The sequence below is a fragment of the Chrysemys picta genome, chromosome 14, assembly GCF_011386835.1.
Source record: "Chrysemys picta bellii isolate R12L10 chromosome 14, ASM1138683v2, whole genome shotgun sequence".
NCBI lineage: Eukaryota > Metazoa > Chordata > Testudines > Emydidae > Chrysemys > Chrysemys picta.
This window is the reverse complement of record NC_088804.1, coordinates 1,917,423-1,944,728: the sequence shown is the minus strand read 5'-3', so window position 1 is coordinate 1,944,728 and position 27,306 is coordinate 1,917,423. Positions and strand designations below refer to the sequence as shown.

Sequence of the window (27,306 nt, the reverse complement as noted above, 5' to 3'; positions counted from 1 at the left end):
AGACCAGTATATGGTGGAGCTGAGGCCGCAGCTCAGTGGACCCTTAGCAGAGGTGGCAGCTGAAATGCCTAAGGAACACATGAACAGCTACAAATTTTTTAAAAACAAGGCCAGAATTAAAATGGGGCTAACACCCGAGCATGCCCATCAGCGGTTCAGAGCCCTAAGGTGGAAACCAGACACGCCTTTTTGAGCCTTTAAGGTACACTCAGGGTCACATTTTGACATTTTCTCCAGAGCCACAAGAGCTAGAAACTTCATTTTTCTTTAAGAATGAAAGCTGAAATCATCACATATCACTTGACTCCAGGAGCTGGGGCTTTAAGGAAAACAATTACCATGAGACTCATGACAAAATCATTAGAGTTGGCAACACTGCTTGCACGTCTGTGTAAAGGCTAGTTATTTTCCAGAAGGGTCTTAAACACACTACAGTAACTGAGTTGCAGTTTTCACAGGAGAATATTTTAAATCAAACACAAGAAAATTCCATGTTTTAAAGTTGAGGGGAAATGGAGACCTCTGAAGTATCTCAGGGCCACTGCAGGCTGGAAAGGAAAATAAACAGGCACGGGAGCTATGGGCAGATCTTCCGCTTGAAAGAAAGTTGGATGGTCACATCTTCTAGTCCTTAATCCACTAAAACCTCTATTGCCATCAGTGCCTCCACTCTGTATATTAACATCACAGTGAACATGTGATAACACGTGTTGTCAATAACTATACACTTCATACTTAAATATCTGAGCCATCTTATCCAGTGTTACACATCTTATACGCATTGGCTCACGGACTACATTTTCTGACATTCTGAACAGTGCTGAACACAAAGATGGTGCAAGGTGAATAATACAAATCATGACAATAATCGTGGATTTTATGGACTCTGTGGATGTAATTTCTGTTCTTTTTTCTGGAATTGGCCTGAATACAGCTGAGAACCTTAGAATTTGGTGTATAATCACATCTGATACTCATACGACACTTTCTCATTCTTCCCTTTTTTCAAACTCAGAACAAAAAATGACAAAACAAAATGGTTTTCAGTTAAAATCTAAAATTGCACAGCAGGCATTACTCTACAACAGAGCCTGCAGTAGAGCCTGCCACCCAGTGGTGGTGAAGTGCTCTCCTCTCATCTGACTCACATTCTCTTTTTTTCTTCATCCTTCTTGACCTCTGTGCTGCTTTTCATACTATCACCCATGACATCCTTCCCAATCACATGGGACCAATTGCTGGAATCTCAGAGAACTGGCTTCCTTGGTTTTGCTCCCATCCATCAGAGGCCTCTTTTTTGCAGCATGCAGCAGAGAGAAAGGCTGGTCCAGTGGATAGGGAGCTAGCACTGAGAGATCTGGGTTCTACTCCCCCTCCCCCCTTCATGGGCTTCCTGTATGACCTCAGGTCAGTGCCTTAGGGACAGAGTTTCAAAGGGTTTAGGCACCAAAGATGCAGCTAGGCACCTAGTGGGTTTTACAAAGCACCTAACCTTCTAGGTGCTTTTGAAAATCCCACTAGGTGCCTAAATACTTGTGAAAATCTAGCTGCTAGTCTCTCTGTGCCTCAGTTCCCCATCTATACAATGGGATAACAGCACCGCTCTACCTCACCGAGGGGCTGTGATGTGAGGCACTCAGATACTATGGTGATGGGGCCACATAAGTACCACAGTTAGAGTGGGAACTTCTCTGTACCACTAACATCCTTTCCCTGGGTTTTGGCCCCTTCTTTTCACTTATGGCCCTCACATCTTCCTCTTTTCTGAATGTAACCTTGGCTCAGAGGGCTTGGCGGTATTTCTTCTGAGTCCCCTGCATTCTCTCTTCAACCCCATCACCACCACCCGCAGAGGGATTCCTGTTTTACAGGTTCATCTAATGACTTCCAGATCCTTAATTAAATTACCAGCCTTTTCTGATCTGAATCACCCTGCCTCTGTTTGTAAACAAAACACTGACTCCCTGCCCCAGGGCACAAGCTGGGAGAAGCACCTCTCTGCAGAACTCACATTCCACACTAGTACTGTGCAGTTAAGAGCTCCACCTGGGAGTACACCTCCTGTATGAAACCAGGGGAGTGCCAGCCCCTCCTCCCCCACCCTATCTAATTGGTGCACTTGCAGCTGGGTCAGGGCCGCGTGGTCTGGTGTCCAGGGCAATACTGGATTTACAATGGTGCCACTGGCACCATGGTGCTGGGCCCACGGTCGAAAGGGGCCCTGGTGCGTTCTTCTCCGCCCCCCGCTCTCTCCTGTGGGGTCAGAGAAGCTTGACTCTGCCACTGCTGGGGCTCCGTGGCAGCCTCTGCCGGCAGCCTGGCTCCGGCCCCGCCCCTTTCCCCAGTGTGCTACATTCCCTCCCCCCCTCCCTGCCACCGATCAGGTGGATCAGCTGCTTGCCAGCAGGAGGGGGGGAGGAATGAGCCGCAGCACACTGCTCCAGGGAGGAGGAGGAGAAGAGGCGGGGGTGAGGCCTTGGGGAAGGGGCTGGAATGAGGCATATCCCCTCCAGCCCCCTGCGTGAGCACCCCCATGACCCCAGCTCACACCCAAACACACACACCCTCTGACCCCTGCACCCCCTCACCCACTCCTAATCCCCTGCCCTGACCCCTGCACCCTCTCACATGCCCCCTGACTTGACTCCTGCACCCCCTCACACCTCCCCAGCCCCCAGTCCTGACTCCTGCATCCCCCTCTCATGCCCCCCCAGCCCCTGCCCTGAAACCTGCACCCCCTTTACACACCCTCAGCCTCCTGCCCTGACCCCTGCACCTCCCCACACATCCTAAGAACCAAACAGGAGCTGCCCCTGGTAAGCGCTCCACACCCCAACCTCCTGCCCCAACCCTGAGCCCCCTCCTGCGCCCTAGCTCCTGGCCAGACCCCGCACCCGAACATTTTTTTTACAATATTTGGAAAGATCATTAAGTGGTCTGTCGAGACCCTCCGTGATTTTCAAGTGGTCTGTGGAAAAATAAGTTAGACTACAAGAACAATCAAGGTACCTCACTTTATTTTCATTTACTTGCTATTACTTATAGGAGGAGGATGAATTAAAAAAGAATGAAAAACAGGGGCGGGGGAGATAAGAGACAATGTTCTTTTTCTTGGCTAGGTCCCAAGGATGACCCCCAAAAATGAAGCTGAGCACTGGGCTGGGGGGGCCACTAACTCTAAATCCACCACTGGCTGTCACATCACCTGGGCTGGGGATACTGTCAGGGCTGCTGTAACTGCTGGGCAAACTAGGCAACCGGCTAGGGCGCCAAGATTTGGGGGGTACCAAAAAGCAGTGCCCAAGTTTTTTTTTTTTACACTACAGTGGAGTCACATCTTACATGGGGGTTAGGTTCTAAAGTCACCGCGTAAGAGGAAAATCACGTATAGTGAAAATTACCATAAAGTACAGTATACACTAGAACAGGGGTCCTCAACCTACGGCACACATGCCAAGGGTGGCACAGAAGCCGATTTTTTTTTAATGGCAGGCTGCGGGTCCCGGCCGCTGCTGAGCCTGCTTCCGACCTGGGGTTCTGTTCACTCAGCCGGCAGCGGGCTGAGCAGGGCCGGCTCCTGCCAGTCGGGGTCCCAGCCACCAGCCCCGCTCAGCCTGCTGGGGTCCGAGCCAGCTCCGCTCAGCCTCCTGCTGGCCTGGATGAACGGTCTGGGGTTCCGTTCACCCAGGGTTCCGTCCACCGGCCTGGGGTTCCGTGCACCCAGGGTTCCGTCCGCCGGCCTGGGGTTCCGTGCACCCAGGGTTCCGTCCGCCGGCCTGGGGTTCCGTGCACCCAGGCCGGCAGGAGGCTAAGCGGAGCCAGCAGCTGGGACCTCGGCTGGCAGCGGGCTCAGGACCCAGCCGCCGGCCCCGCTCAGCCTCTTGCTGGCCTGGGGCCGCCAGGAGGCTGAGCGGATCTGATGGCCAGGACCCTGGCTGGCAGCGGGCTGAGCTGGCTGGGCAGGGCCAGCGGCTGGGACCCCAGACCTGCTCGGCCCGCTGATGACATGTGGTTCCGGCTGCTGGCCCCTTGCCAGCCAGGGTCTCGGCCACCGACACTGCTCAGCCTCCTGCTGGCCTGGGTGAATGGCAGGAGGCTGAGCGGAGTCACCGGCTGGGACCCCGGCTGGCAGCTGAGTGAACAGAACCCCAGGCCGGCAGCAGGCTCAGCGGTGGCCGGGACCCGCAGCCTGCCATAAAAAAAAAAATCAGCTCATGTGCCACTTTTGGCACGCGTGCCGTAGGTTGAGGACCCCTGTTCTAGTGTATACAGTGTATATTGTGGTTTATGGTAATTTTCACTATACGCAGTTTTCCTCTTACGCGCTGACCTTAGAACCTAACCCCCGCGTAAGATGTGAGTCCACTGTATTCATTTTTGAAAATTTATAATAAGCGATGCTCCGGGGAGGGGGGGGGCACACAAGGTGGAAGTTTCACCTAGGGTGCAAAATATCCTTTCACCAGCCCTGGGTACTGTGTCAGCTGAGCCACACAGTCTCCAACCTACCTGGGCAGTACAGCAGACATGGCCCTGCCCACTAGCTCCTCTCCACTCCCTAGCCCACCCACCACTTGCTTCCCACCGCTTAAGGCTTAACCCTCTTACTTTTAAAAATGATTGCTTGCCCCTCTCCCCCGCTCAGGCTTTTCTGGCAGCCTTGTTGCCAGGTATCCAGTTTTAGACTGGAAACTCCAGTAGAAAATGGCACCTGAGTGTCCAGTTAGCAGTGCTGACTGGAAACTAAAAGTCCATTTATAGGAGTAACCACATTAGCTGCCGCTTCTCCCACTCCTAACACCCACCCCAGAGGGCTGGAAGAGAACCTGTCCTGCTGCTGCGGGAGGAGGGGCAGCTCAGTGTAGAGAAAGACAAAGAGAATGGGCTAGAACCAGGTAGGTACCCACTCTATGTGGGCAGGGGCGGGGGGGATCCTGTTTACCCCCTCCCCAGCCCTGCTGCGCTTGCAGTTTACCTCTGATCCCTCCCTTGCTCCAGAGACCAACCCTAGCTCCTGCCCCACTGTGCTTTTACCCCCGGCCCCTTTTACAATCATTCCCCAAGGAGGCCCACAAATATGTTTGGCCCCGGGCCCACAGAAAGTTAATTCAGCCCTGGTCCAGGGGACAGAAGGGGCCTGGGGCCCAGCTCAAAGGTGTGAATGGCCTGTCTGTGCCCAGCACAGAAAGACACTGCTGCGCTCATGGCAATGGGAGTGGGCGTTGGCCAGGCTCTCCTGGGATTGCCCTGGGACGGGGCTCATGGCTGGCACTCAGCTGGGCCTGATCACTCCCTCGCCCCGTTGAGTCTGGGACCATGTCTCTGTCCTTCCCCAGCTGAGCAGCTGTGCCTGGAGAGAGGGGGGACGGACAGTGGTGAGTGATAAATTGGGGCAAATGGGGTGAGGAGTGGCGAGGAGCTGGGAGGAAGATGGGGCAGCAGGGGAGCAGGGAGAGTCCCAGGGGAGCAGGGGCTGACTCGCTGCACAGCCTATCCCATCCCTGCCTCCCCCTACTTGTGCTCAGCTCCTGCTCACTCTGAGGTGCTCTATTGTCCAGCTGTTCTGCTACTTGAGTCCTGACATCGCTCCGGCTCTGCCCCGGGCTTCCAGTGGCTTCAGCCCCTGTGCTCTCCTGCCTGTCTGCAGTGCCCCATGCTGACCCAGTGCTGACCGCCTCACAGCACTGACGGGGAGAGGTGTGGGCATCTCCTGTGCCACAGGTAAAGAGTCCCAGCTCCCCTCCCCTCTCTTCTCCTCCCACCAGACAGCCTGGGACCAGCCAGTACCTCTCCCTCTTCCACTCCCACTATGGCCAAGGGAGGAGCCCCCCCCCCATTCTGTCTTGGACCTACCGAGGTATTGGAGTCTGCGCCAGTGACTAGAGATGTAAGTGCAGTGCCCTCTAAGGTGCTGTGCTCTAACTGCCACACGCAGACCCTGCTGGCACGCTCTAAAAGGTCTCTAGTCTGAAACTGCCGCATGTAGACCCTGCTGGCACGCTCCAAAACAGGGGTTCTCACACTTTTTTGCTTGGGCTCTTTGAAAATATTTCAGGTTGTGATGTCCCTCTTCCATACCAGGCCACCATTATTTCTGCGCTGCTGCTTGTGGCGGCGCTGCCTTCAGAGCGGGGCACCCGGCCAGCAGCCGGTGCTCTTGTGACTGCCCCGCACAATAGTCTTGTGACCCCCAGTTTGAGAAACGCTGCTCTAAAAGGTCCCAAGTTCTCAAACTGCCACGTGCAGTCCCTGCTGGCATGTGCTAAAAGGTCCCTAGTTCACCAGCAGGGTCTACAAGGGGCAGTTAGATGCAATACTTTAGAGAGCACTCTACAGTTACCACAGCCTGAGGCTTGAGGGTTGAAGCCAGCACCCCAAACCCTTTAGGAAACCTCCACTGTTTCACCTCCTGATCTTGACTGCGCTGTCTGTGCATGGGCCTATGGGTGGTGAAGATGCCCTGCTGCTAAATACGAACTGCAAACATAGCAAATCTATCATAGGCTGCTACAGACCCCCTGTTTTTGAGATTTGTAGTGACACACTTATGTGTGCTTGTCTCATTTGGCGGGGTGGTGCCCCTCTGCCCTCTATAAGCCAGCAGCCACTGGTGATGGAGCCCAGGGGAAAGGGCCGGCGCTCCTTAAGGCTGGCTCCTGGGAGAGCTGCATGGGGGTTAGCTCTGAGGAAAGTAGGCGGCTCCCTGGATGCAGCATGGCAGAAGAGCCAGGGTTAGAAAAGAAGTGTGTTGTTGTGCCTCTAGCCTGCAGGTTGTGCAGCTAGTACCCAGCCATTGTCAGCAGTCAGGAGCATCAATGCTCCTTCAAGCCCATGAGTGAGGGACAGATTCCCTGGGTGTCCTCTGCAGCCCCAGCCTGTGTTACACCCCAGAGAGGCCATGCCAAACTCCAGCCTACTGGGGGTGGGGTGGGCAGCATGGAACCACTCTGGGCCTCACATGGACCCCTGAGATGGCAGTGCTCATGGCAGGGTCTCTTTAAAAAAAATCTCCTTCAATTATATCACTCCCCTAATTTTTGTGTCATCTGCAAACTTTATTAGGATCTTCACAGCATATTTCCAAGATAGGGATTGCCAGAGATGGATCTTTTCACCACCTCTGAGAACAAGAACTGCACTCTCCTCTGTTCAAAGGCCAATTGTGGCTAGATTTCAAGGCTCTGAGATGGGGAGTCTTCATGTGGCGAGGAGCCACATGCAGCTGCAGGAGGTCTCCCTCTCTGTGCCCATTGGTTGGGGGAGGGCAGTTCCCTGGAAGTGAGGGTTGGGGTCACACTTCCCCTGCCCACAGCCCATGGCAGGGAGAGCCAAGAGGACACACACCCCTGTGGACCCCATGGTTCGCTCATGGAGCCTGCTGTGAGCTTGGAAGAATGGGATTGCAGAATTAGAGTATGCATGCTGTTTGGCCTGTGTCTTTGCCAACCCACTCCAAAACTGGAGCCAAGATCCCTGCACCGTACATCTTCACCATTAACACTATGAGCAGCCCCATGTGACCAAGGCTTGCCCTCTCACTCTCTAAAAGTCAGCAACATCTTACCTCTTAGACTTCACACACACCCCGGGACCTCTGCATTGCCCACCCAACAGCGTTCACTCACACACAAAGTTGCACAGCTTGCAGCCATTTTAACCCTTTAGAGATTGGGCTCTCTATAACTGTTAGCACCATAAATCCCATGTCTTCTCATGGTTCAAATACATCCTGCTACTTAGACCATGGTGGACCTGGCTGAGATGTCCACAGCCGCAGGCTTAGAGTACATAGCCCAAGGGACAGGATTCCTGGGTAAACTGACAGGATGTAATATGCCTGTTAGCTGTCATGTATGTTTATCATAGGCACCTATGGACCTTACTTACAGTGTGCAGGGGCTGACACCAGGAAGTTGTTTGGATAAACCCTTAGGCAAGAACATCCTGTACCATAACTGTGATTACATATGTTCAGTTTTTTTAACCCGTCCTTCGATTTCTGTGGGTCTCTTTCCCTCAAATCACAGCTCTGCCATGAAAAGTCACTCTGCAAAAATGGCACCATGAGCCTCCTTAACTATTATCCGTAAGCGAGTCCAGATCATATGTGCTCAAGTCAATCTGTGGTTTGTCCAACTGCCAGCCCACACATTCAACCTGGATGCACCTTTCACCCCAAATCCCCTACCTGAGATCCTTCTCAGGCCTGCTCTGCATGTGGAACAGCCAAAATTGTCTTCCCCACTAAAGGGAAGATGCCAACTCACTCCTACCCCAGGAGCTCTGATAGACAAGGGTGTTTCTGTCTGCCTGTCTCTCAAAGGGAATGGCCCCTCCTTTATTCTGCTCTTCGGTGCTATGAAGGCTGGTCCCACCAGCAAATGACACTCCTGTTACTAAAGGACAAGGTGATACAAGGGCAAAGAACCCAGCATGTCCTCTGGAATGGTGGTTGAAGCATGAAGGGACATAGGAATCTTTAGAGTATCTGGCATGCCAAACGAATCTGATCTCCTTCTTTGAGAAGGTAACGGATTTATTAGATAAGGGAAATGCGGTGGACCTAATATACCTGGATTTCAGTAAAGCGTTTGATACTGTACCCCATGAGGAATTATTGGTTAAACTAAAAAACATGGGGATCGATCTGAAAATCCAGAGATGGATAAGGAATTGGTTAATGGGGAGAATGCAGCGGGTCGTATTGAAGGGTGAACTGTCGGGTTGGAGGGAGGTTACCAGTGGAGTTCCCCAAGGTTCGGTTTTGGGACCCATTTTATTTAATCTATTTATAACTGACCTCGGAACCGATTGCAGGAGTAGGCTGGTAAAGTTTGCGGATGATACGAAGGTGGGAGGCGTTGTAAATTCGGAAGAGGATAGGGATATCCTGCAGGGAGACTTGAATGAGCTTGTGAATTGGAGTGTCAGAAATAGGATGAAATTTAATAGTGAAAAGTGTAAGGTGATGCATTTGGGGATGACCAATAACAATTTTAGTTACAAGATGGGGACGCATTGGTTAGAAGTAACGGAAGAGGAGAAGGACCTAGGGGTCCTTGTAGACCGCAGGATGACTATGAGTCGACAGTGTGACGTGGCGGTGAAAAAAGCCAATGCTGTCTTGGGATGCATTAGGCGAGGTATATCTAGTAGGGATAAGGAGGTCCTGCTTCCGTTGTACAAGGCGCTGGTGAGACCTCATTTGGAGTACTGTGTGCAGTTCTGGTCTCCCATGTTTAAAAAAGATGAACTCAAACTGGAACGGGTGCAGAGAAGGGCCACTAGGATGATCAGAGGAATGGAAAACCTGTCGTATGAAAGGAGACTAGAGGAGCTTGGGTTGTTTAGTCTGACCAAGCGAAGGCTGAGGGGTGATATGATTGCTATCTTTAAATATATTAGAGGGATTAATACAAGGGAGGGAGATGAATTATTCCAGCTTAGTACTAACGTGGATACGAGAACGAATGGATATAAACTGGCCGTGGGGAAGTTCAGGCTTGAAATTAGACGAAGGTTTCTGACCGTTAGAGGGGTGAAATATTGGAACGGCCTTCCGAGGGAAACGGTGGGGGCGAGGGACTTGTCTGGCTTTAAGATTAAGTTAGATAAATTTATGGAGGGAATGGTTTAATGGTAAAACATAGTTGTCAAGAAAAACCAAGCAATGGTAGGTAAATAGCATAATGGCTAAAAGGGGTCAGGATGGAGACTCTTGCCTATATGCTCGGGGTCTTACTGATCACCATATTTGGGGTCGGGAAGGAATTTTCCTCCAGGGCAGATTGGCTGAGCCTCTGGAGGTTTTTCGCCTTCCTCCGCAGCATGGGGCAGGGATCTCTAGCAGGAGGGTCTCTGCCGATTGAAGTCACTAATAACAGGATTGGGGACTTCAGCAGCAGAGTCCAGGGAAGGGGCGGGGATGGTTTTATGGCCTGCAGCGTGCAGGGGGTCAGACCAGATGATCATAATGGTCCCTTCTGACCTTAAAGTCTATGAGTCTATGAGTCTATGCAAATATCTTGCAATGTCAGCTACAACAGTGCCATGTGAACATCTGTTCTCATTTTCAGGTGACATTGTAAACAAGAAGTGGGCAGCATTATCTCCTGCAAATTGTAACGAAGCTTGTTTGTCTGAGCAATTGGCTGAACAAGAAGTAGGACTGAGTGGACTTGTAGGCGCTAAAGTTTTACATTGTTTTATTTTCTACATTTGTAAGTTCAACTTTCATGATAAAGAGATTGCACTACAATACTTGTATTAGGTGAATTAAAAAATACTATTTCTTTTGTTTTTTGCAGTGCAAATTACTTGTAATCAAAACTAAATATAAAGTGCGCACTGTACACTTTGTATTCTGTGTTGTAATTGAAATCAATATATTTGAAAATGTAGAAAAACACCCAAAATATTTAAATAAATGGTATTCTATTATTGTTTGACAGCGCAATTAATCGTGCAATTGAATTGCAATTAAATTTTTTAATCACTTGACAGGCCTAGTTTACATATACATTATTAGGGGCTGACAATGTAACCCAACGGTTCCTGTCAATCGCTATATTCTATTAATTCAGAGATTAAAGACGGTGGGTAATTACCTTATGCTAAAAGCAACAGAGAGTCCTGTGGCACCTTTCAGACTAACAGATGTATTGGAGCACAAGCCAGAAGCCTCCTGCTACAAGACAAGCCCAAGAAAGAAACCAACAGAACTCCACTGGCCATCACCTACAGTCCTCAGCTTAAACCTCTCCAACGCATCAGTGATCTACAACCCATCCTGGACAATGATCCCTCACTTTCACAGACCTTGGAGGCAGACCAGTCCTCACCCACAGACAACCCACCAACCTTAAGCATATTCTCACCAGCAACCACACACCGCACCATAACAACTGTAACTCAGGATCCAATCCATGCAACAAACCTCGATGCCAACTCTGCCCACATATCTACACCAGCAACACCATCACAGGACCTAACCAGATCAGCTACAACATCACCGGTTCATTCACCTGCATGTCCACCAATGTTATATATGCCATCATGTGCCAGCAATGTCCTTCTGCTATGTACATTGACCAAACTGGACAGTCACTACGTAAAAGGATAAATGGACACAAATCAGATATCAGGAATGGCAATATACAAAAACCTGTAGGAGACCACTTCAATCTCCCTGGACACACAATAGCAGATGTAAAGGTAGTCACCTTACAGCCAAAAAAATTCAGGACCAGACTCCAAAGAGAAACTGCTGAGCTTCAGTTCATTTGCAAATTTGACACCATCAGATCAGGATTAAACAAAGACTGTGAATGGCTAGCCAACTACAGAAGCAGTTTCTCCTCCCTTGGTGTTCACACCTCAACTGCTAGCAGAGGACCTCTCCCTCCCTGATTGAACTAACCTCGTTATCTCCAGACTGATTCTTGCCTGCATATTTATACCTGCCTCTGGAAATTTCCATTACATGCGTCTGACGAAGTGGGTATTCACCCACAAAGTTTATGCTCCAATACATCTGTTAGTCTTAAAGGTGCCATTGGACTCTCTGTTGCTTTTTACAGATCCAGACTAACACGGTCTGAAAGTAGAATGAATTATATTGTAAAAATAGAATGGATTAAAGAAATGCTGTATGTACCTTTAAGCAGGAATGTTGAAATACAGGTGTCAGGAAAAGGAACATTAAGGCATAAACAATAAGTCCACTTTAGCTAATGGTGGAACATTAGCTGGAAATCTGTAAAAGTTAGTAAGAAAATTGAATATGTATGTCTAGCCTCAGGTAAACTTGTCAGTTCTGCTTTCTTTGTCCTCTTGTTAAGTTCACACCCTTTTTATCTGTTGTGACAAAGTTCCTCCTCTATCTTGATGGGTCCTGCGCTTATTGGCGGATTTTCTTGCCTCAGAGATTCACCATGTGGGTTGGGGAACAGCCCAGAAACCTTCCCCTCTGGGAGACCCAACAGTCCAGGTCAATTGGGAGGTTTGGGGGGAGACCAGGCCTGCCCTCTAGTCAGGGTTCCAACCCAGGGCCCTGTGGACTGCAGCTGTCTATAGTGCCCCCTGTAAACACTGCATGACAGCTACAACTCCCTGGACTACTTCCCCATGGCCTCCTCCAAACACCTTCCTTATTCTCACCACAGGACCTTCCTCCTGGTGTCTGATAATGCTTGTGCTCCTCAGTCCTCCAGCAATACACCCCTCACTCTCGGCTCCTTGCGCCTCTTGCTCCCAGCTCCTCACACTCCCACCACAAACTGAAGTGAGCTCCTTTTTAAAACCCAGGTGCCCTGATTAGCCTGCCTTAATTGATTCTAGAAGCTTCTTCTTAATTGGCTCCAGGTGTCCTAATTAGCCTGCCTGCCTTAACTGGTTCTAGCAGGTTCCTGATTACTCTAGTGCAGCCCCTGCTCTGGTCACTCAGGGAACAGAAAACTACTCATCCAATGACCAGTATATTTGCCCTCTACCAGACTCCTGTACCCCATTGGTCTGGGTCTGTCACATATCCCTCCCCCCTGCTCAACGCCAAGGGGTTGGGCAGCTTGGGATGCCAGACAGTGCACACGTGACAAGCCATCGGCGTTGCCATGACGGCTCCCTGCTCTGTGTTGCACACGGAACTGGAAAGGTTGGAGGGATAAGAACCATCTGGTCACCCTTGTGTTCTTCCCCTTGTTCCGCTGCATCCACTGAAGAGGGGCATAGTCGGTCACGAGGACAAATCTGTGCCCGAGCAGGTGGTAGAGCAATGTTTCCATGGCCCATTTTACAGCGAGGTATTCTCTCTCCACCACAGCATATTTGTGTTCCCTCAGAAGGAGTTTCCTACTGAGGTAGAGAACTGGATGTTCCTCTTCCCCAACCATCTGTGATAGAACGGCCCCTAACCCTACTTCCGATGCATCCGTCTGCAGGATAAATTCCTTGGTAAAATCTGGGGCTATCAGTACGGGGTTACTGCAGAGGGCAGTCTATAGGTCTGTGAACGCTCTCTCTGCTCCGTCAGACCATCTCACCAGATCAGGTCCACGGGCTTTCACTAGGTCTGTCAGGGGGCTTGCCCTTGTGGCAAAGTGGGGGATAAATAGTCGGTAATACCCCACCACACCTAGGAACGCCCGGACTTGTTTCTTGCGACTTGGTCGGGGCCAATTTTGGATGGCCTCTGACTTGTTCACTTGGGGTTTTACCAAACCACTTCCCACAATGTAGCCAAGATATTTGGCCTCTGTAAACTCTACAGCGCACTTGGCAGAGTTTGCTGTAAGGCCAGCTCCCCTGAAGGGATCGAGGACTGCCTCCACCTTCTCCAGTCTGGGGTATGAATGACCACATCGTCCAAGTAGGCAGCAGCATAACTGTTACGCGGGCATAATAACTTGTCTATGAGGCGCTGGAAGGTAGCTGGGGCCCCCCATGTAGTCCAAAAGAGAGGACAGTATATTGAAAAAGATCCTCTGGTGTAGAGAACGCAGTCTTTTCCTTTGTGTCTTCTGCAACGGGAATCTGCCAGTACCCCTTTGTCAAGTCTACGGTAGTCAAGTACCGGGCATTACCCAGATGGTCCACTAGCTCATCTATGCAAGGTATGGGATACGCGTTGAACTGGGATACTTCGTTTAGTTGCCGAAAGTCGTTGCAAAATCTTGTGGTGCCATCAGGTTTGGGCAAAAGCACGATTTGGCTGGACCACTGACTGTGGGATTCTTCGATGATCCCCAACTCTAGCATTTTTTTTACTTCTGCTTTTATTTCCTCCATTTTTGCCGCTGGCACCCAATAGGGCCTCATTGTTACTCTGGCCCCAGGGTTCGTGACGATGTGGTGATAGGTCTCCGTTGTTTGACCCGGTTTTGTCGAGAACACATCTTGGTTCCGGAAGATCGTCTCAGACACGTCATTCTTCTGGTCTGGTGTTAAATCGGGAGACACTCTCACCTGTTTGGAAGGCTTGTTTTCCTGGGTTAGGTCTTTTTGGAGGCCGTATTCCGCAGGGGAACTGCTTCTGGGTAGCGAGTAGCATAGTCCAAAACAACAAGTATATATTGGTGGCCTCGAGCCGTCTTCTCCAGGGGTCCCACTAGGTCCATGGCTTTTCACTCCAAGGCTTTTCACGCCATTACAAACATTGAATCTATCTCCCCTTGTAAGTATTCTCACACTTGTTATCTAACTGTCTGTACTGAGCTAGCTTGATTATCACTTCAAAAGTTTGTTTTCTCTTAATTAATTGGCCTCTCAGAGGTGGTAAGACAACTCCCACCTGTTTATGCTCTCTGTCTGTGTGTATATATATCTCCTCAATATATGTTCCATTCTATATGCATCCGAAGAAGTGGGCTGTAGTCCACGAAAGCTTATGCTCTAATAAATTTGTTAGTCTCTAAGGTGCCACAAGTCCTCCTGTTCTTCTTTTCACTCCAAGGGGACCTCTATGATGGGAAGGGGTACTAAAGGTGCCCTCAAGTGGGGATGGGGACTGTGCAGCTGACACTCCAGGCAGGAGGTATAGTACCTCCGCACTTCTTCATGTACTCCGGGCCAGAAGAACTGTTGTAGGACTCGTGCCAGGGTCTTCTCTACCCCCAAATGCCCCCCAAAAAGATGACTATGAGCCAGACTTAATACAGCGTTCTGGTGTTTTGAGGTACTAGGATCTGCTGTACCTTCTGCCCCTGTACTGGTGCAACCCAGTATAAGAGATCCTTCTTCATTATGAAGTAGGGTCCTGGTCTCTGGGTTTTTCCTTCCACAGGGACTCCATCTATTTCAGTCACCTCCTTCCTAATGTTGTCATACCTTGGGTCTTCTGCCTGGTCCCATCCAAAATTTCCTCTCCCAGAGCTAATCTGCCCAAGATCTAGGGGCCCAGTCTCTATTGCCTCTACTGGTTCAGAAGCATTAGGGTGGAGGTCAGACTCAGGTGCTTCTCCCTCCTGCATGGCCTCCTTTTCAGCTGCGCGGGTCCGCCTACCTACAAGAGCGACCCTCTGGCTTTGGGTCAGTATTCGGGTTCCCAAGGCCTTAGCTGCCCTTCTGTCCCTTTTTGTCTTTCTACCCTGTCTGGGAGTGGAGAACAAATCTGGGGATATTTCAGAGCAGATTGGGGGTTGACAGTCTGCTGTGGATGCCTTGCCAATTTTAGGGTCCCCATCTTTCTCCAATCCCCCTACTGGGAGTAAGTTTCCAAACCCTGGGAAGTCCCTCCCTATGGGCACTGGGTATAGGAGTTTAGGGACTATACCTGCTGCTACCTCAGTAGTGTTCCCTTGGATCTCGATTTTTACTGGGATGGTGGGGTAGTAACTAACTGTCCCATGGACACATGTTATCCCTGTACGTTTAGCCTGCACCAGCTGACTATGCTTCACGAGCTTCCCCGAGACAAGCATAATAGCACTCCCCGAATCAACCAGTGCCGTGGTCCCTACTCCATTTAGTTTCACTGGTCTGGTGTACATGAGTGAGGTTAGTGAGACCCCCACAAGGTGGATTAGAGAGCATGGATCTGCCCAGTTCCCCAGGTTACACTGCATAGGCTCCTCAGCATTGGGACACTGTGCAGCTATGTGTCCCCACTCCCCGCAGGCATAACATCTGTATGGAGCCCTAGGCGTTCCCCGGTCTCTTGGTTTGGGCAGTCTAGCACCACGATCCTCTTCTCCCTCAGTGCTCCAACTCTTTGTGGCCTCTGATGGGCCTTCAGCCTCTCTCTTTTTCCACCTGGGCCCTCCTGGTGGCCCAGTCACCCGAACTTTAGGTGCTGCTAGTTTAACCCAGGGTGCCTCTTCCTTAACTGGTCGGGTCAGCTCCCTCGCTGTCCTTCGCCTCTCTACCAGGGTGACAACCTCGTCCTAGGTGGAGGGTTCATTCTGGCGTACCCAGGCATGAAGGTCTGGTGGTAGTCCCCTCATGTATCGGTCGATGATCAGAACTGCTAGTATCTCTTCCAGACTCCGGACTCTGTTTGCAACCACTTTCGTGCGAGGTGGATGAGGTCACACAATTGGGACCGTGGGGTTTTGTCTTCCTGATACCTCCAACCGTGATACTCCTGGGCCCGCACTGCTGTCGTTACCCCAGATCTGGCCAGGATCTCTGCTTTCAGCTGGGGGTAGTCTGCCGCAGCCTCTTCAGGCAGATCATGGTAGGCCTTCTGGGCCTCCCCACACAGGAATGGGGCAAGGATGCCAGACCACTGATCTCGAGGCCAAGCCTCCCGTAGGGCTGTCCTCTCAAAGGCCAGAAGGTATGCCTCTACATCAACCTCCCGTGTCATTTTCTGCAGCCAATGGCTGGCCCGTATGAGCCGCGTCCCATCATGGCCGTGATTCAGCTCTGTAAGGGACTTTACCTGGTTTACCAGTTCCCGCAACATAGCTCAGTCTTGAGCAGCCTGGTCCATCAGCAGGCGATTAGTCTCTTGCTGCAGCCGTACCACCTCCTGTTGGGCAGCTGCCTGGACACTGGTAGCCTCCTGCTGGGCCAGTGTCAGTGACACAGTGTCACTTGTGTCAGTGCCCGCACTACATCATCCATTGTGGTTGGAAAAAAAATAAACCCTCTCCCTTTTTTTTTGTTTTTTGTTGTTGTGTTTTTTTTAAATCACCCTCCTTCTTCCGCCATGCTGTGCACCCCAAGATCCCACTCCTAACACCAGTGTGACAAAGTTGCTCCTCTATCTTGGTGGGTCCTGCGCTTATTGGCAGATTTTCTTGCCTCAGAGATTCACCATGTGGGTTGGGGAACAGTCCAGAAACCTTCCCCTCTGGAAGAACCCACAGTCCAGGTCAATTGGGAGGTTTGGGGGGAACCCGGGCCTACCCTCTACTCCGGGTTCCAGCCCAGGGCCCTCTGGACTGCAGTTGTCTATAGTCCCTCCTGTAACAGCTGCATGACAGCTACAACTCCCTGGGCTACTTCCCCATGGCCTCCTCCAAACACTTTCCTTATTCTCAGCACAGGACCTTCCTCCTGGTGTCTGATAACGCTTGTGCTCCTCAGTCCTCCAGCAGCACACTCTCAGTTCCTTGTGCTTCTTGCTCCCAGCTACTCACACCACAAACTGAAGTGAGCTTCTTTTAAAACCAGGTGCCCTGATTAGCCTGCCTTAACTGATTCTAGAAGCTTCTTCTTAATTGGATCCAGGTGTCCTAATTAGCCTGCCTGCCTTAACTGGTTCTAGCAGTTCCTGATTACTCTAGTGCAGCCCCTGCTCTGGTCACTCAGGGAACAGAAACCCTGTCTGACCTGGGACTAACAGATCTCTCTCCTGTAGTCCTCTGGCCTGGAGGAAGGGGGCTGCTCCTCCTCTTTCTCTGCTACCTGCTTACTGGCTGGCTGCTAGACCCACCCACACCCTTGGTTGCTGCTGCTCCAACTACAGCCCCTTGGGGGGGGGGCTGCTGGCCCACTCCCCAGAGGAGGGGAGGGAGAGACCCCAACCATTGCTCCTGCTGCTGGGGATTCCACCACCACCTCCACCTGAGAAGGGTCCTTCCTGCTGGCCACCAGACTGGAGCTGCTGCGTTTGCTGCTGGGGAGCTGCTGGAGCCCTGAGGAGAAGAAGAGGACCATCTGCCAGTGGGGGAGCGTGCTGGAATTCTACAGACCACCATGGAGGGGGCCCTCCCGGACTGAGTAACTTTTGAACTGTGCTCTTGTGGTGGGGATCTAGACTGTGTTTGTGGAGACACAGGGGGTGTGGTATGGAGCCTGCCCCCTGGTCCATCTGTGTCCCCCCCCGATCCCCACCACCACCATCATTGTTGCCCCCTCCACCACTCCCACCGGCTACTTACCATCTGCCTCGGGCTCCTGCCCCTGGGATTCAGCTGCTCCCCAAGGCTTGACACACCCTGTTGCCACCACTGGGCCTGACGCAGCAGCCAGCTTGCAAGGACTTTCTTTTTTGTTGCAAGCGCACGTGGGTGCACGTGCCCCTCCTTTTTGGACTGACCCCCTCCCCCCTACAGCAAGCCCCCAGCTTTGCCCCTGTTACCTACCCGTTTGCCCCTTACTGCCTTTTGCCCCTCCCTCTTGCCCCAGCCCCTCGCTAGCTCCGGTTTGTTTGCCTGCCCCGCCCTTTCCCTCTGCAGCCTTTGTTTGACCCACCCCAGCCTCTGAAGCTAGCCCCGTGGTTCCTCTGCCCCATTTCCCGCCTGGTTGCTCCCTTCCCCCTGCGGTCCCCTTGCTCTGATTAGCCCCTCCCCTCATGCGCCCATGTCCCATCCTATGCCCTTGTGCCACTCCCCGTTTTAGTTTGATTCTGTCTCACTGCACCCCCGAATGCTGTTATATCCTCCCTTCCTTGGTGCAACAAGAGGAGCCGGAAACCTTCCCTGAGTCGGTGACTGACCCCTAGCCCTTGATAACCCCCCATCCACCACCCCCTTTTTTGGCGCCCTCCTCCCCTACCTACAGCCTAGTGGGGAGGAGTGGTCGACCTGCTTCCCCCTTCCCTACCCCCCCTCCAGTGTTTGCTCTCCCCCCATCCTCATTATGGCAGGGGACGAGGAGAGTGAGGCCCCTCGGGCAGACCCTGCTGCCCCTCCTCCACCCGCCCCACCATCATCCCCCCTAGCCTCTACCTCAACCGCCGCTGCTGATCCACTTGCTACCACCTCTGCTGGAGCGCCGGCAGCGGTGGGTACCGAGGTGACCTCCGCTGCTGCCATGTCCCTCGCCCCCTCTGACTCTGGGGGAGTCCCCCCAGCTGGCAGGAAGGGCCAGGGCACAAAGAAGGGTAAAGGCCCCGTTAAAAAAGCCAGACCCTCCATGGCAGGGGGTGCCCCCACTGCCGCGGCACCACAACTGGCCGCAGCGTTTCTCCCTGCTGTTCCCTCCACCAGCTCTGTGGGTGTCCCACCCCCAGCTCTCAAGGCATACGCCCAGGTGGCAGCAGCTCCCCTGCCTGCCGCTACATCATCTTCCCCATCCACCACCTCTGCTTACCATCTATAGTGGCCGGGCCCCTTCCCCACCTTAACCAGGAAGCACGGCATCCGTTGCCTCCTGGTACCCGCCTCGCCCCACGTGGAGACCTATGTGCGGGCGTTGGCGAGGGTGGTGGGGCCCACGGCCATTGTGGCGGCCTCTAAGATGTACGGAAAGGTCGTCTTCTTCCTAGCATCAGAGGCCGCCGCCCAGGAGGCAGTGGAGAAGGGCCTGGCGGTGGGGGGCGTATACGTCCCCCTGGAGCCGCTAGAAGACCTGGGCGCCCGATTGGTCCTGACTTCCATCCCTCCCTTCCTTCCAAATGCCGTCCTGTTACCCGCCCTCTCTGCCCTGGGGAGGCCGATCTCTGTGGTCAGCCCTCTCCCATTGGGCTGCAAAGACCCCGCCCTCCGTCATGTCCTCTTGTTCCGCCGGCAGGTACAGTTACAACTACCGCCGGCGGCACGTGACGGTGAGGCGCTCGAGGGGTCCTTCTTGGTCCCCTACCAGGGTGCCCGCTACCGGGTGCATTATTCAATAGGGGAGGCCCGGTGCTACCTCTGCCGGGCGATAGGACACGTCCGGAGGGACTGCCCCTTGGCCCAGCACGGAGGGACATCCGGGACCCCCGAACCCCGGCAGGGCGCCGGCCCCGTCATCGCCGGCGCCCCTAGCTGCCCGGCGCCCGAAGCCGCCCCTCCTCCTTTCCGGCCCACCAACACTCCCGCTCGGGCCCAAGGGGTATCTCCCCCAGTGTGCCTAGATGAGGGAGTGGGCCCTGCCTCTGCCGCCTGCGATCTGGCGGGGCCTGTGGAGGAGGGTGAGGTAGGGATATCACTGGGCATAGAAGAGGGCATGCCCCAGGGAGAATCCTCCCTCCTACATGCTGCCCCACCATTGCCTCCCCGAGTCCCTAAGCCTTTGCCCTTGTTCCCTGACGTGACCCCTGTTAGCCAGCCCCCGGATGATGCCATGGAGGGCTGGTCCTTAGTGCAGGGGAAGCGGGGCAAGCTCGAGCTCCGCTCCTTCCATATGATGCGGTAGCCCCCCGGAGGACCAGGAAGGGGGGCACTGATGCTGAGCCTTCCGCTTTGTCCCCGGGTGGGTTTTGTCCACCATTACCGGCTAGGGAAGACGTGGCAGCATTGGAGGATAGCACTACCCCTCCTCCGGAGTACCTTCCTATGGAAGCCCCTGATGGAGCCCCTCTCGCCCCCTTACAATCTGAAGCCCTTGCACTCACCAAGGCGAACGTCGCTTTGGGTGCAGGCGGGGAGAGCCCTGGGGTTGTGGAAAGTGATCTCCCTTCCATTTATGAGGAGATCGAGGCCCTGGGTATGACCCCGGTTACCCAGGGGGAGGACGACCCTCTGCCAGCGGGCCTCGATCTGAGCGACCTCACCTCGGCCTCCCTTTCCCCATGTTCTGTCCCTTTACCCACTGCTTCCGCTCCCACCTCCGAGGAGCCCCTGGACTCTTCCACCAACCCGGCTGCAGATGGCACCCAGCTAGCGGCCGCCGAGGCTCTTGAGGCGACGGCCAGTGCCATGCAACCGGGACCCAAGTCACCAGGGGACTCCCTCATGGCTGAGGGACAGCCGACCTCCTTTCCGGGTGGGGGCCCCATCGTTGATTCTCCACCTACGGATGCCGTGGCTTTACCATCTGCCTTGGAGCACGAGTCCGGCATCGCTGAGGGCCCACCTCCCTCCCCGCAAATCCCTAAGCCCATTTGTGGGGTGTTACCCCCCCACCCAGTGGCCTGGCTGCTGGGACCCCCGATCCCAATATTGCCCCTTCCCCTCTCCCTATTCCTGATTCCAGCCCTACCCCTGATACCGACCCCGTCCCTGTCCCCTCCACTTCCCGTGATGCTTTTGCCACCCCTGGGGCTGTCTCCTTCTATATCCCAGAGGATGACCCCCAAGGAGCGGCCTTTGTTTTTCCCTTTCCCGACCCTCCAGGGGCTGCTATTTTCCCTCCGCCGCTCCCCATTGAGCCAGGATCTCAGGCGGGCCACGTGGCGTCGGCCCATCGGACGCCACGTCGATGGTCTGCCCCCTGCTTGCCCGTCTCGGTGGGCCACGGGGCTGTGAGACGGGCCCCACTGGGGGAAAGCCATAGATCAGTGACCCCACCCCCCCATACGCTGAGAGAGGAGCTACGGGAGTTCCTTGAGGACATCCGTGGCTCCCGCAACAAGGTACAGCTTGCACTCCAACGATGGGGGGGATTTTCATCAGATCCTCCGGGCCGCGAGGGCCCTCATGGGGGAGGGTAAGAGGACCGGGAGGCAGGCGGCCGCAGCCTACCAACGGGTCCGCCTCTTCCGTGACTCCTTAATCGCTTATGGGGTAGGTCACGGATTGTTGCGCGGCCCGACGGAGGCCGTGGGTGTCTCTGCTAATGAGGATCCCCCCCAGCCCTCCTCATGGCACCGATCATCTTCGCAACATTAAACACCCGGGGCTGTAGGATGGGTCTCCGCAGGAGCCAGGTGCTCTCCTTCCTTCGGGATGGGGGGTACTCTGTGATTTTCCTGCAGGAGACCCATACGGATCCGGCCGCTGAAGCTACCTGGCGGCTGGAGTAGGGGGACAGGGTCTATTTTAGCCACCTCACAGTTCGTATGGCTGGAGTGGCGACCCTGTTCTCCCCTGACCTATGGCCCGAGGTGCTGGTGGTCGCCGAGGCTGTGCCGGACCACCTGCTGCACCTCCGGGTCCGCATGGAGGGGCTTGTGGTTAATCTCGTCAACGTTTACGCCCCGACATTGGGCCCGGAGAGGTTGTGTTTTTATCAGCAGGTGTCCGCCTTCCTCAGCACCTTGGATCCTCGCGAGTGCCTGGTCCTGGGCGGGGACTTTAACGCCACCCTTGAGGAACGGGACCGAGCAGCACCCGGCCGCTGCGGATGTCCTCTGGGAGATCGTCGAACATTACTCCCTGGTGGACGTCTGGCACGACCACCACCCAGATGACGTTTCGACATTCACTTTTGTCCGGGTGGAGGTCCATCGGTCGTACCACTCCCGGTTGGACCGCATCTATATGTCACGCTTCCATCTTTCCCGGGCCCACTCCTCCAGCGTCCGGCTGGCCCCTTTTTCAGATCACCATCTAGCCACCGTGACAGCCTCTCTCTGCGCGGAGAGGCCGGGGCCGGCCTATTGGCACTTTAATAATAGCTTGTTGGAGGATGTGGGCTTCGTGGCGTCCTTCCGGGAGTTCTGGCTGGCCTGGCGAGGGCAGCGGTGTGCCTTTCCCTCGGCACGGCGGTGGTGGGACCTGGGAAAGGTGTGCGCCCGGCTCTTCTGCCGTGACTACACCCGGGGCACCAGCCGATGGAGGGATGTGGCAATAGGGCAGTTGGAACAGGAGGTCTTAGAGCTGGAGAGGCATCTGGCCGCCAGCCCCGGTGATCCAGCCCTCTGCGGAGCGTGCCGGGAGAAGCAGGAAGAGCTGCAGACCCTCGAGGACCATCGGGCCCAAGGTGCCTTTGTTCGATCCCGCATCCGCCTCCTTCGGGAGATGGATCGCGGCTCCCGCTTCTTCTACGCCCTGGAGAAAAAGAGGGGGGCTAAGAAGCACGTCACCTGCCTTATAGCGGAGGACGGCAACCCCCTCACGGATCCGGCGGAAATGTGCGGGAGGGCCAGGGCCTTCTACGCAGGCCTTTTCTCCCCAGATCCGACCGATCCTAATGCTTGCAGAATGCTCTGGGATGAACTCCCGATGGTCAGCGCGGGCGACCGAGACCGGCTGGAGATGCCTCTCACTCTGGCCGAGTTCTCGAAAACCCTCCACCGCATGCCCACCAATAAATCTCCGGGCATGGACGGGCTGACCGTGGAGTTCTACCGCGTGTTTTGGGATGTCCTCAGTCCGGACCTTGTCACCCTCTGGGCCGAGTCCTTGCAGGGCGGGGTCCTCCCTCTTTCGTGCAGGCGAGTCGTGCTCACCTTATTGCCGAAGAAGGGGGACCTCCGCAATTTACGGAATTGGCGTCCCATCTCGCTCCTCAGCACGGACTGTAAAATCGTAGCGAAGGCCATCTTGCTGCGGCTAGGGTCCGTGCTGGCGGACGTGATCCACCCAGACCAGACCTACACCGTCCCGGGCCGCACCATCTTTGACAACTTGTATCTGGTCCGGGACCTCTTGGAACTCGGGTGTAGGGATGGTCTGTCGTTCGCCCTCCTGTCCCTGGATCAGGAGAAGGCGTTCGACAGGGTGGACCACGGGTATCTCCAGGCTCTGCAGAGGCTCCTTTATGGTGCAGGTAGTCCGGCATGGAGCGTATTGGCGCACGGCTTCCTGCACCGTTTCCGAGGGCTCCGATATGACCGGCAGCTCCTTTGTCTCCATCCGAGAGGTCTTCCGCGAGGCCTCTCCGAGCTGCCGGTCTTCTACCAGGACCTCCTCCGGACCTGGAAACTGTTCTCAGTGACTAGGTCCGTGGCGGCCACCGTGGGGGCAGATCTCCTCGCGGAGCCCCTGCTACACAACCCCCAGCTTCGTGTGCAGGTGGCGGAGTCCCCCATGGTGCTCCAGAGGTTGGTCCTAGCAGAAGTCACCAAAGTCGGAGACCTCCTGGACTACGACCGGGGAGACTGGATGGATCCCCTGACGCTCGCTCAGCGCATGGGGCTCTCCAGACCTCGTACTCCCCGGCGCGTACTTCAGGAGGTGAGGGCCGCTTTGCCGCCCGCTGCTCAGGACTATCTCGACCGGATCCTGTGAGAGGGCACGCCCCGCCCACCCTCCACTCTGAGCCCTCCAGACTTTTTCATCGGACACCTGCCCCGTGGACCCAACCAGCCCCCTCCCCATCCATTCGCCATGAGCCGACTGCACCATCTGCAGCCGGTTCTGTTCCGGACCGCGCCAAGGAAACATCTATACACGCTCGTGCTCCATGTTCTTCATGTCCTCACCCTCGCGTCCCACCCCGATACGAAGTGGTGGGACCTTCTGCCACCTCTGGAGGGTGAGGAGCCCCGGTGGGCCAGCCTTTATTCTGCTCTGATCCCGAAGCCCACCGGGGACATCAGTTGGCGGCTCCTTCACGGAGCTGTGAGCATGGGCATGTACTTGGCGCGGTTTACGGCTATCCCAGACACCTGCCCCTTTTGCGGCGTGAGGGAGACCCTGGCGCATGTTTACCTGGAGTGCGCCAGGTTGCAGCCCCTATTCCGACTCCTCACGGATGTTTTGTTAAGATTTTGGTTGCACTTTTCTCCTCACCTTTTTATTTATGCACTCCCTATCCGTTGCCCCACAAAGTCGCGGGACCTCCTGGTCAACCTCCTTCTGGCCCTAGCGAAACTGGCCATCTATAAAACCAGAGTGAGGAGGTTGGCCGATGCAGTTTCCTGTGACTGTGGGGCGTATTTCAGGTCCTCCGTTCTTTCACGTATCCGGGCAGAGTTCCTCTGGGCGGCATCCACTGGCTCCCTTGACGCCTTTGAGGAGCAGTGGGCGCTGTTCGGGATTCTCTGTTCAGTGTCCCCGTCTGGTTCGCTTCATTTGACCCTTTGACCTCACTCTTGTCCCTGTTCTCTTATTAGTTGTCCCCCGTAATTTTTTGGTCTCCAGGTCCTGTGGACCCCCCCTTAGGCTGGCGGGGATCCTTTAGCAGTGGGCGGGCTTTGCCCGCCCACTTCCTGTATCCCAATAGGTCTGGTCACTCAGGGAACAGAAAACTACTCATCCAGTGACCAGTATATTTGCCCTCTACCAGACTCCTGTACCCCACTAGTCTGGGTCTGTCACACCCTTTACAGGTAAAAGGATTTTGGTGTCTCCTGCCAGGAGGGATTTTATAATATTGTATACAAGAGGGTTGTTACCCTTCCCTTTGTAAGGGGACTGTTGCCCCTTACTAACAGTCAGTGGGGGTGTTTTGGTTGCTAGCTCCCAGCACTAAGAGGGGAAGGGTTGATGGCAAATCAGGAGCCTGAGGCTGACAGTTCCCAGGAACAATGGGGAGAGGCCAATGCTCCAGGTCAGCTTGATTGACAGGGCGGGCAGCTAATCAGCATGACAGGAGGCCAGGGTGGGTCCCGTCCTCCGTGTGAGTTGGAATTGCCTGGGTCAGACTGAGTGGGCCGAGCTAAGGAGAGAGCAGGGGCCCAAGCTGAGCTGGGGAGCAGAACTGTGCCAGATCCAGAGGCGCAGCCACAGAGCCAGAGACCCGGCCCAGGGAGAGCAGATCCTGTGCTGGGAGCAGAGCTGCAGCCATAGAGCCAGGTGTGGTGAGCAAGTGGGGCCAGCCAAGGGGGGACCTTGGGCAAAGGGCCCAGCACAGAAAGACACCCCCAGACAAGGGCTCTTGCAGGCCAGACCGGGAGGGGGACCGTAACCTGACAGGGGGCTGACGCTGGGAAGAAGGGTCCCACCACTCAAAGCCCGGAGGTGTGTGACCACCACCATTGCAAGTGTCCAACCCGCAGCATACCTGCAGCACAGCCAGGGCCTGAGAAGGAAATCTGGGACCTACAAGGAACAGACTGCCAAGTGCCCTGATGTCCAGAGACACTGGTTGTGATGTTCCCTGCCACAGAGTAGGGTGATGTGTTTTCCTTTAACCTTTCCCATTTTTCCTTGTTCTTTTCTTTAGATTAATTGCTAATTAAACAACTTGTATTTGTTTTAAATTGTATGGAATAATCGGTGGGTCAGGGAGGTGCCCAGTGCAGAGAGAGTACCCCGGAGTGGGGACACTCTAGTCCCTGTCCTAGGTGACCACAGCAGGGTTGGGGGTTGAGCCCCCCAGGAATCCTGGGCCCAGCCTTGTTGGGGTTATGAGGACTCTGCCAGACAGAAAAGTGGAAGGGGAGCCCTCAAGGGCAGGGAGGCCTCTGGGTACAGGGAGTGGGAGCAAGGACTTAGATCCTTTCGCTAGCCCACTTCACCGGGGTAGTGCAGAAGCCAGGAAAGTTCCCCACAATAGTGGGACCATTCCCCCGCTTACATCTTTATAGTTATGACAGAGCCAGTCACCCTCTGACAGTTTCTTTTCTCCTAAGCTAACCCCGGGGGTGTTCTTTTCTCCTCTCCCGCCACGCTCCTTCCCCACACTCTTCTTTGCCCTGTGCAGGCCCCACTGACGGTGGATGCGAGTGTCTGAGGGATCCCTACACACTCCGAGAAGGAGAACGGGGTCTTTGTGAGCTGGGAAGGGATTGTTCTTCCCTGGTGAGACGTTCTCCGGACACGCGACAGGAGCCCTGGGCAAGGTCATTCCAGTGACCATGCCATCAGCTGTGCCAGTGTCCTCAATAAACCCACTGTTCTAATGCGACAGCCCTGCCTGGCCTGGCCTGGCCTCCACAGGCTGGTTTTGTACCATTTAGCCAGCCTGAAAGCTGGGCAAGCGCTAACCCCCCTATGTCCACCCGAGTGGAAAGGCTGGACTCCCAAAGCCAGTGCTGTGCCGGTGCCAGGACCGTGGCGAGTGAGATCAGGGCAGCTGAGCACCCAGAGGGCAGCAGGAGCCAGGTGGTCAGGAAGCTGGTTTCAAACTTTCTGCTCAAAGAGTCGGAGAGACAAAGCGGGCTGCAGGGAGCCAGCGAATGGCAGGGGTGGGGTTGGGGATGCCGCTAGAGAGCAAGTTGAGATGCCAGCTGCTGCAGGGGCACCGGGGCAGCCCTAAGCGTATGGAGACCAGAGCCCGGGCTCAGTACTACGGCAGAGCCAGGGGGCTGGAGTGAGAGCGGGAGCTACGGGCTCTCTGGAGACCTGCCCACGAAGGAGGGGCTGGCAACGCTGGGGAGAACCATTCTCTGTTTAGTGCAGCTTGGCTCCTGCCCAGCAGTCTGTGGGGTTAGAACCGCTCTCTGCCTGGCTACAGCTGGCTGCCAAGGACCTCGTGCCAATAATCGAGCGCCTCTCCCTTGTAACGTCTCTGGCCAGCGCCTCGCCCCTGACACCAGGCAGAGTGTCCATGCCAGGTGGGTCCTCAACCCCTGCATCACTTTGCAGCCCCTCTGGCTTGTCATGGAAAAAGTTACCCATGCATTGATTTTAGTTCACGGACTCAAACCTGAGGCCAGTTTATTGCAATACATACCAACGCGTTGGGGTAGCAGTCCGAAAACTAGCACAGCATGCAGACTGCTTTTATTCCGTCAAACCGCAAGCATAGTACAAATAATACATCATTTATGTGAAAATAAGAGTAGGGGTTTGTCCCTTTTTCCCAGTAGCTCCGTCATTATTTACGAGAATTGGGTGCTTATTGGGTGGGGTGGGGGGTTCTTGGTGGTTTCTGACATGGGTAGTACTTGGCACCAGTTGGAGTGTTGTTCTCGTCAGGATACATACTGTTTTTTCCGGGGTTCTA

General features: G+C 54.4%; 1 protein-coding gene and 1 long non-coding RNA gene across 2 annotated transcripts in view; one reads left to right on the top strand and one right to left on the bottom strand.

The window, feature by feature from the left end:
• Positions 1-27,306, bottom strand: part of LOC103307318 (C-signal-like) — a 291,414-nt gene that overhangs the window by 66,173 nt on the left and 197,935 nt on the right. The gene's annotated exons all lie outside the window — the stretch shown is intronic.
• On the top strand, positions 1,858-10,341 carry LOC135975717 (uncharacterized). The gene is made up of 3 exons (XR_010592721.1): positions 1,858-3,005; positions 5,559-5,721; positions 10,077-10,341. It is a non-coding gene; the product is annotated as an uncharacterized LOC135975717 (long non-coding RNA).